This window comes from Mus caroli, chromosome 2 (genome assembly GCF_900094665.2).
Source record: "Mus caroli chromosome 2, CAROLI_EIJ_v1.1, whole genome shotgun sequence".
In the NCBI taxonomy this organism is placed as follows: domain Eukaryota; kingdom Metazoa; phylum Chordata; class Mammalia; order Rodentia; family Muridae; genus Mus; species Mus caroli.
This window is the reverse complement of record NC_034571.1, coordinates 93,106,279-93,117,060: the sequence shown is the minus strand read 5'-3', so window position 1 is coordinate 93,117,060 and position 10,782 is coordinate 93,106,279.

Genomic DNA, 10,782 nt, shown 5'->3' with positions numbered 1-10,782 from the left:
CAGCACTTGGGAGGCAGAGGCAGGCAGATTTCTGAGTTCGAGGCCAGCCTGGTCTACAAAGTGAGTTCCAGGACAGCCAGGGCTATAAGGAGAAACCCTGTCTCAAAAAAATAAAACAAAACAAAACAAAACAGAAACAAAAACAAAAACAAAAATAGAAAGGAATAGACACCACTTGGAACAGCAAGAGAGAAAAATGATGGTGTGCTCTGGTATATGATGGGTTGTAGGTATGTATGGAGCTTTACAGAGACAGGTTAAGTTATGCACAGATGAAGACAGAATGAGCCAGAGAAGGAGTAGTCAGAAGACTAGAACATATTGGCAAAGTTAATATGTGGTCAGGCAGAGCAATTCAGTCAGAAGCTGAGAGAAGCTGTTTGAATCAGGTTGGAAGATTAGATTGTAGGGAGACTAGAAACTTCCTGGCCAAGGCCTAGGGAAACTTAGAACAGAGAAGTAAATGTTCTGGGCTCAGTGTAGGTCTGGGTCTCTTCTTATCACTTCATCTAAGGAGATAAAAGTGATGTTTATATGTACATATGTGTGTGTGTCTGTGTGTATCTGTGTGTGTCTGTGTGTCTGTGTGTGTCAGTGTGTCTGTGTGAGTGCACTACAAAACAGCATTTTGCACTTCCATATTTTTGCAGACATGTGCAAGCGTGCGCACACACACACACACACACACACACACACACATATATATAACTTAGGGTTATACATTTGAGTGGGTGTCTTGGGCAGAGCTGTAAGTAAAGGATGTGGAGGGGCTGGAGGGAGGAATGGTGATGAGCAAAATGAAGTAATATTTTAGTTAAATTGTGTGTGTGTGTGTGTGTGTGTATGTGTGTGTATCTGCCTCTCTGTCTGTCTGTTTTTGTAGTTTTTTTGTAGCCTGCTCTTGTTCAGGCTTTGTTTATGCAGCAATTTTTATGAAAGTCTCAAAATTCCTGGGATTATTACTCTTAAAATTATTTAACCCTTCTCCTATGATGTTCACTGAGGTATGAATGCAGTCTGCACCAATCTCTGGCTCTTAAAAAAAATTGGGTTACCATTGCTGATGGTTCTTTGAGTCTTGGAGGAACGTATGTGTCATAGATATCCAATGTCTGTCTAAGCAAAACACAGTAACACACTGTGCACCTGGGTCAACTGTGAGTCTTTCACATGCTTCTGAGTGAAAAAAAAAAAGCTCAAATGATACACTTGCACTGTTTTTCTTTAATGGATCTCAAGGTATGATCCATAGGTGTCAATAAGGGCATAATTCTACAGACTTTTCAGCAATCACCCCTCCCCTCCCAGTCACAAATATCAAGCCACAAGGAGCTGAATTCCAGAGAAAATATACAGGCTTGTTTGTAGATAAGTGGTTTATCTCTTCCCTAAAACACTTTTAAGTATATATAAAAACTGCCTTAAAATGTAATGAAAAAAAATGTAATGAAACAAATCTACATAATGACAATTCTTTCTCGAGACTTATGGAGTTTCATTTGAACAGTCTGGTTCTGTAGGCTTTTGTCTCTCTGTACTCTTGTCCAGATGCACGAACAGCTGGTGCTCAGCCTCCTAGGATACTCTGGCCATATACCAGTTCTAGGCAGTCAAAGAGTGAGGCCACTCTTGCAGAATGTGTAAAAAAAAGGAAGAAGATTTGATACATGAGTGGGAGAGTACCACAGAAGCACAGAAGCCATGACCTAATGTCAAGTGTTGCCACTGATATACAGAACCTCTTATAGATGCCTTAGAATTGTGAGTTTAACTTGGAATACTTATGCTATCAGGACACTAGAAAATGTTTACTGGTAGAAAGGAGAAATCAATGTTTTAAGGGAGGATGTAAAGGAACACAGGTGGTACACAGCATAAAAGGAAAATAATGAGGGTATGTTTCATTGGGGAAGGTATAGAAAGACAGAGCAGAACACTGGATGGGAAAAGGAGTAACACTAAGGATTTTGAAGAAGCCATGAGGAAGCATATTATTTTATAATTTCCAACCTCTCTATATTTTATTTTCATATGAGAATTTAACTGGAGTTACCCTACACAAAGGTTGACAGTTAAAAAGCACGACGCTAGGTGTGGGATATGTCCACTGAAGTTGTTGGTCATGGCAATCTCAGCTACTCTCCAAACAATACAGATTATTGCCATAGTTCTTGATTGCCCTCCAGAGCTAGATAGGAAGATTATACTATGAGGATGCAACAAACTTTGGTCAAAAGAATATCAAGATATCAAGGGAGTTACTTATACGGATGCATCCTCCCTACTTTCTAGATTTAATTGCAAAGTATTTAATCAGGTGAATGAAAACTTACATGGAGGTATTTATCCAGNAATAAACCATTAAAGCCACAATAACAATTGGCAAGGCAAGTACCTAAAGATAAAATGCATGACATGAATTTTTAATGGGTACCTACCTTTGTTCTTTATATAGTGAATTACCCTTAATTTGAAGAAGAACTGGCTGGCATCATAAATTTGGCCAGGAAGTTATAGCTGGTTGGCTGATTGATTAATCTATGCCTATTTTTTTTAAAATGGACATAGTGTCAAACTGTGCTCTAATTTTTTCTCTTTATGTGCTCTCAAAACTCATCAGATAAGTTATTTGTGCTTCCTTCTATTAAAATTTATCTAGGTGGATATATTACCTCTAAGATTTTTAGTTTTTCTACAACATTAAACATGTTATTCATCTTTATAAACAAAAGATTAGTTATATGTTGTGTTGTAAAAATGTTGAAAATTAGGCTACAAATAATATATCAAAGCTAAGCTTTTGCTTCTATTTTAAAAAACAATTCACAAATCTATTTGGCATAAATTATTTTCATAGTATTTGATTTGGAAAATTGTTATCTAAAAATGAATGCATATAAATTCTCAATTTTAGAAGAGAAATAACAATATTTATTGTCTTACTGTGATAATAGAAAATTTGTTATGAATTCTCTCATTTCCTAAAAACCTAAATATACTCATAAATGGAATGTTGATACAGTTTTATTTTATTAATGATGTTAAATTAAATTACATTTGGTTAACATTGGCCTGAACGAAGCAAATTGTATCTTAAATTAATGCATTTTTCGTTAAATTTAATTACTAGAATACATACTCATGAGTCCTGCAGTTGTGGGACAGTACCGAGTTTTGGTTCAGAATAATTTTCTTCTCCATTCAATAAAACTGTAAAATACTTAATGGATACAAAGTTATTTTTAACCATTCACTGAGTCACTTGTCTCATATATAAATCTAGGGGAATGGCATTTAGTCTAGTTTCCCTGTAAGTATGGAAGGAGACAGTTCATTAAAATCCTCAGGATTTAATATAACTGCAAGATTAATCATGTTAAGTATTATTAAGAGGCCAGGTACTAAGTTTACAAAAACAACATTTAATTTCAAACTTCTTTCAATTTTTATTATTTAAGAAATTTTAAAGGTAAAATAAAGAACATGCAGATGTTCCTGTGTGGATGTGAGCACTCCCATAATAAAGGTGTGAGGAATTACAGGAACTTGTAAACTCACAAAACTGAGCTCTGGGAACAGACTTGTAAGGGCAGTGTGCATTGTTAACTGCTAAGGTGTCTCTCTAATCCCCAAACAGCTTACTTAATACCTGTGTTGCATTCTCCAATTCTTTTAAGGCATCAAGACTCTCCTCTTCGTTTTTAATAGAACAGTATCTTGCAGAGCTTAGAGAGTGCAAATGGAGTACAAATATGCCTGCACAAAGATGGAAACCCACAGGAAGAAAACATTAACGAAATACAGAGCATTGAGAAGGATGCATGAAAATGCCAGTTGTCAGTACAGAAAAATAGGATTTAGCCATTTGGATTGATGACTAGAGAAATCATTCTTCAAATCTAGAAAGAAGAATCATAAAGAACTAACGTGGAAGGGAAAGCCTTGACACAGTTGAGGAATAATGAGTGTTACAAATTTTGCAATAAAATTAGAATATCTAAAATAAGAGTGATGATTTAGTGTGTTTAGTAGAACCTATGCTTTGCTAAATATAATGGAGTAACAAAGAAGGTGGTATTGAGGCTTATATTTTTCTAAACTTTCTCTGGTAAGTGTGCTTAAAGGCTTTAACCTCCCTTCTAGCACATCACCTATCAGACAGAGTGAAAAGGAAAAGTTAATAGGGCAAAGGGTGATGTAGGCCTGCTTAGAAATAGTTCTTTGGAGTGAATACAATTTATATTGTCAGGATATCAACAGTTCAGCTTACATGATTCAGCAGTGGTAGCACACAAACACCATTCATGAGTCAGTAACATTTTGATCCAAATGAAACCATGAGGCTCTGCCAATTGGCCTAAGTCCATGGAAGCTGCAGGAAGCTCTGGGAACGCCACCACAAGCTTTTTTGATGCATTTTTTTTTTTCTACAAAGTCACAACAAACTATGACCAGCAAGAAGTGACAAGGTGAACTAATACCACACAGCATTTTCCTCTGTCTGTTGGGTAATATACCCTTTCCAAACATTGTGTGTTCTCTCAAGCCTCTGCTCTAGAAAGAAAACACATGCCTTTTTTTTTTTTTCCAGGCTATTTCATGAAAAACACGACTTGTCTGTTCTCAGAACAGATATTCTCCCACGTGTCAGCTTCATCAAATCATCCTCTCATAAGACAGTTTCTAGAAAAGTATCACATGACACAAATGTGTCTCAAAAGAAACCAAAATTTTCTACTTGAGAGCTAGGCCAAATTCAGAGAACAATTATTGTTATTAATGGTGTGCCAAGACTGACAAAGCATGCCACATGCTATAACTTACATCTTGATTTTTAATTTTTTAAATTTTTTTTGTTTGTTTTGTTTTGTTTTGTTTTGTTTTGTTTTGTTTTGTTTTGTTTTGTTTTTTTTGAGGCAGGATTTTTCTGTATAACCCTGACTGTCCTGGAACTCACTTCATAGACCAGGCTGTCCTTGAATTCAGAAAACCTCCTGCCTCTGCTTCCTAAGTGTTGGGATTAAAGGCATGAAGCACCACTTCCTGGCAACTTCCTTCTTACATAATGACAGCCTATAAAGTAAGTCAGTAAAAGTAGCATAAACCCATTACACTGAAAGAGGGATTTTAATTATGGAGTCTGTATTTGTAAGAAGTTACGATCAAGTGCCTTAGTTTTGATATTGAAAATAGAAGAGAGGCTGAAGATGCAGAGTCCAGATAACTAAGTCCAGAACTTAGAAAAACTTTGATTTTAATTAAAATGTGATTCATCTGTCTGTCAGATAGCCTGTCAGCTTAAATATCCTAAAAAGGAGAACTTAACAACACAAAAATAGATTATATTCAAAGCCATAATATCAAACCAATTATGAAAAATGAGAACTATAGTATAGTTTACATTGAAATCAAACATCTGACACACACACACATATATGTATGTGTGTGTGTGTATATATATATATATATATATATATATATATATATATATATATATATATATATATTGCTTATAGCCCTACTCATTTAAGTGTCATATATATATATATATGTCACACACACACACACACACACACACACATATATATATATATATATATGACACTTAAATGAGTAGGGCTATAAGCAAACTTTCACATATAGAATAATTAAATGCTGTTATGTTGTAAATTTGGAGTTGTGCACTTAGATAAGGATTGGTGTTTACTTGTAGCATCTCATTCATATCTCGGACAAGTTCTTTGTTCCCCATCTTATATGATCTTTTCCTAGAAAGATAAATAATAATATATTCAATTGTTTTATAGTTTTTATGATCATAACTTTAAGAATTGAGAAAAATATTTGTACTTTCAATTTTTTAAATCATTTTTCTTACTAAGAGTGAATTCATGAAGCCTATCTGCATAAGCTACCATATGCTATGACTATAAAGCCTATATGTTTTCAAATCCATAGTCGTGCTATGTGACTTATGCTAAGACTGAAATATATTATTCCTCTTTTTGCTTTGTGTAAACTAGACCCACACTGCCCTGCAGAACTTAAAGCCTGATACTTAAGAACTATTCAGTCATTCTGCTGGAACACACACACACACACACACACACACACACACATATATATATATATATATATATATATATATATATATATATATGTGTGTGTACATATATATATATTAATAATAACTACAGAATTCTTACAAGGTTTCTGTTTAAAAGAAAAAAATACATTTAATCTTAATATTGTACAAATGTCAATGTTAATTTATATAAAAGCCAAAGTCACAAGAAGTGCAAGGCCCAAATCCAAGGAAATATGCCATTTAATATTGTACTTTCATTCGCTGGCAATAAATCAATATAATATGTAGCGATGACCCAATTATATCATATATTGTCATATTAATATTCTACTATCTCTCAAATTTTCAGGAGTGTGTTAGTTTTTCATCAATAATCACAGAAAGGTAAACTATTTATGAATATGCAATAGCTGAAATTAATCCAACAAAGAAATCCACAGCTGTTTAATGTATTAATACCAGAGAAGTTCAAGAGGTGTGTGAAGAGCCAACCCAGAAGCCAGTCAGAGCCCCATATGCCATCTCTGCAAGCCTGCTGGAGCCATCTCCATCTGGGCCCTCTATGTGCCAAGTATGTCTCATAAGTGGTCACAGCAGTTAGGTTCTTCGCTCCAGATGAGAGAGAAAGGCACCAAAGGGAACCATTCTCCACCCTGCAATCAACAGGAAAATGCTGTGCCAAGTGAAATTGTAATTATGTAGACACTGATGTGTTAATGAGCTTTGAAATGTTTGGTTGGATAAGAGAAAAGTGTCTGAATTTGACTATAACAACTATGTATCTGCAAATGCAATACACATAATTAAGTGAAGCTCAGCAGCACAGTATATTTGCCTCTGCACCTTGGGGTAAACATGTCAAAACACTACACTGCCATCCCTGAGCTTGCTTGAGCACTTATTTTATTAATATGTTTATATGTAAGTCAATGAACAACTTCAGAATATCAAGAATTTCCTGAAATTACCTAAGGAAAGCAATAGCCCAGTCACTTCCAGATGAAGTCCTTAGACAATAATCTTTGAAAGGTAGATTTTTGTGACCATGTTTTTCAATTGATAGACATTAAACACTAGTGGTATTCGACAGCCAAACTTCCTAACGAAGACTTTCTGGACATCATAGCCATATTCTCTCTTCAGAATTCTATTCATGTAGTCCTGATGCATACCAATAAGCTAGTTTATATGGGGGAAATGAAACAATAACAATATGTGTCATATATGTATCAAAATAGAAGGTATATTTCTGTACATTGTAACTTCTAATATTGAAGCAATATCATAAGGCACACTATTGAGACAGCCTGGTCATATTGAAGGAGGAATAGACACATTTCACAGAGTGAAGTAGACAGAGGCTTATGGATAAGCCAGGAGGTTAACATTATAAGGAAGCCTAGAGATCTCCTGAGGAGCCAGGCAGAAAACAAAAGCCATGGGAAATTTTAGGTCACATAAATCAGAAAGGATGCTGTGAAAACATCATAAAGACACAGAGAGGAGTAGGGGTGGGGAAGAGCCCAGGAATCCCAGCTTACCACAGTAGCTTCTGTATGGAAAATCATATAAGAGGATTTATGCTCAGAAACCAGAAATCAAGAGAGAATCATCTGCAAGTTTACAGAGGAACCTACTGATCATCTCCGATAGAGCCTAACTGCTACAGAAGCAAAGCAGGAGCTGAACAGGAGGCTTGTGACGCCTGCACCAAGACTGAGCAACACTGTACACATGCTCAGAGTCAGAGATGCTACATGGTTAAAGGGTCTGCACAGCTCTGCGCTTCATCAGCTTACCAGTTTACAGTAACTTCCAGTAATTCCAAGGGATACCCTCTTTCTTCTTGAGAGTAACTTGGTGTTTCTTATGCACATTTCAATTAAAATTGTACCAAATCAAAATATAATTTAAATAAATCAAACCTTTGGAATTAAAGAAAGGTAAAATCTGGAAAAATAGTTAAAGACAAATGAACTGGATAGAGAAGGCTCAGTTAGTACACTCCTTGTGGCTCAAACTTGAAGACCTGGATTTGGATGCTGTCTTCGTTAGGGTTTTACTGCTTTAAACAGACATGATGACCAAGGTAATGCTGATAAGGATACCATTTAATTGTAGCTGGCTTACAGGTTCAGAGGTTGAGTCCATTATCGTCAATGCAGGAATATGGCAGCATCCATGTAGCCATGGTACAGGAGGAGTTTAGAGTTCTGCATCGTCATCTGGAGGCTGCTGGAATAACACTGACTTCCAAGCAGCTAGGACAAGAGTACTAAAACCCACACCTACAGCAACACACCCATTCAAACTTGGCTACATTTTCTAGTAGTGCCACTTCCTGGGACAAGCATATACAAACTATCCCAGATACCCAGTACCTAGGGTAAAACCAGGGTGTGGTGTCATACACCTGTAATCAAGATGGTGGGCAGGTAGACATACATGGAACTCTAGAGCACTATTGCCAGCTAGGCTTTACAAATGAGAAAACTTCAGGTTAAGTGAGACAATCTTAAATATAAGATGGAACGTGATTGAGAATGACCCTGATGCTCACCTCTGACTTCCATATGTTCACATGTGCAGTTATACTAAAAATACATAGGCACATATCCATTTGAACACACACACACACATACACACAAACACACAAACACACAAATACATAACATACATACCAAAGCAAAAGAAAGAGAAAAAGAATTCTTATACTAAATCTCAATTCACATTCTCAGATGATATTGTTATGTTCTTGATATCCACTTGAGAAATAAAAGTCAAAATTTATTTCAATATTAAGCTTCCACTAATACTAACATTATCTTGTATTTCTTGATCTAGTAATCTAGGAGATCATCAAGTCTGTAACTCCAAACTTCTCAAGTGTAGGTTTCAGCAACATGCCTGGCTCCTGATCACACTTCCAGTTGGAATAGGATAATTTTAGTTGATGGCTTACAGTACAAAAGCAAAGTCATCAATATTTTGAGTGTTTATTGAGGTTAAGTAGGTACTTTGCAACCCCTTAATTTTAATAATTAAGTGAGTTGCCTCAATGAAGATGTTGCTACTTATATCTCTATGTTTTCTATAAAGGAAGGAAATGATGGTAAAGATGCTGATGTTATACTCTATACTCACACAATGAGTAGAATCTGCATAGCTTTTTTCTGTTGAGATGATAAAATGTACTGTAAATCCAGCACAGTAAACTTTTATTTGGGAAGCTGAGATCCTTGTATTTTATCTCTTTATCTGAAGTGAAAATGACTCTACCTAGTGAAAATGTGAACCATAGACTCATTTAAGTTCAGAGTTATACTCACATAGATGCTTGTTGAAAATATGGAAACAGTATTCATCAGCTGTGTGTTACTATAAGGAAAAGCTTGAGACAACTAAATTAGAAATGAAAACTTATTTGGCTCAGGGTTTTGGAGATTCAAGTTTAAGAAAGGGGTCCTTAGGTTGCCTCCCCTTTTCTGAGGAGAATGGGAGGACTGGAAGATGAGAAGGGGGAAGATAAGAGGGAGGGACTAGGAAGGAGGAATGGAAACTGTGATCAAATGTAAAGTAATACATAAATTAATTAGAAACTCCAAAAAATAAAAAGAAAATGAAAGTATGGAAGTAGACCATATATCACCAAGATTATCTGAATAGCTTTCACTATGTACAGCTAGCTCAACAACAGTCAGACTCATTCTGGTTCTTGAGCTCCATAAAGTTTCTCTTTCCCCCATGGACTACCTTTTGGTTCTTAACGCAGCAGTACATATGTCCTAACCAAAGGGAATTGTCATGAAACAGGCTTGTGGACAGTTTTGAGGTGAGTGATAGCAGGAGAGATATGACAGTAGGCGTACATCCCAAATCAATGATCCTCAAAACTGAATTCACATTAAAATCATAGTCTTTCTGGATCTGAATCAAGATAGCTAGATATATTGGAAGTGTCCAGGAAGATTTCTCTTTTTAGGAAAGTTGAATTACACACCCCACATATTTAGCTCATATTTAAATTGAATGAGCATAGTATGAGACCTTGAAGACTATTAAACATAAAACTGGAAATTTTGAATAATCTCCCATATTTTATATATGTTCAAGAATACTAAAATGTATGCTGTCATGATTCCTCATTTCAACTTAGGCAATATGTTTTGTATGTATAGATTCATTTCTGAGGTGATACAAACAAAACAGGAATTGAGTTTTAGGCCAAGAGTATTTTGGAACTCAGCTCACTTACCAATTATTCAAACATTTATAGTAAGCAATGTGATACTATTGCCATGATGGCAGAAAAAAAAGAGGCACTATACAATAAAACTTAGACCTGTTTGCCTTTCATATGAGTGCAGTGACTATTATGTGACACAATTAGAATAACCTGAAACCCATTCTTCTCTATGTAAACTACTGAACAAACAGCAGAATTATTGTTATAACAAGTTAAGCCATCGGAGTTCTGATGGTCATGTGGAGTTAATATTGATCAACATCAAAAAGTTTTAGGTAATAAATATGGAGCATAGGAGAAGACAGGAATGTCTCACTATATCCCTGATTATCTGACTCTGGCTGGAAAGTTCTATCTCCATGTTCAGCAGTCTTAGCTCTGTATTATTTTTTTACAGATGAAAATTATGAGTTGAAAATGAAGACTGGGGCCGGGTGTGGTGGCGCAC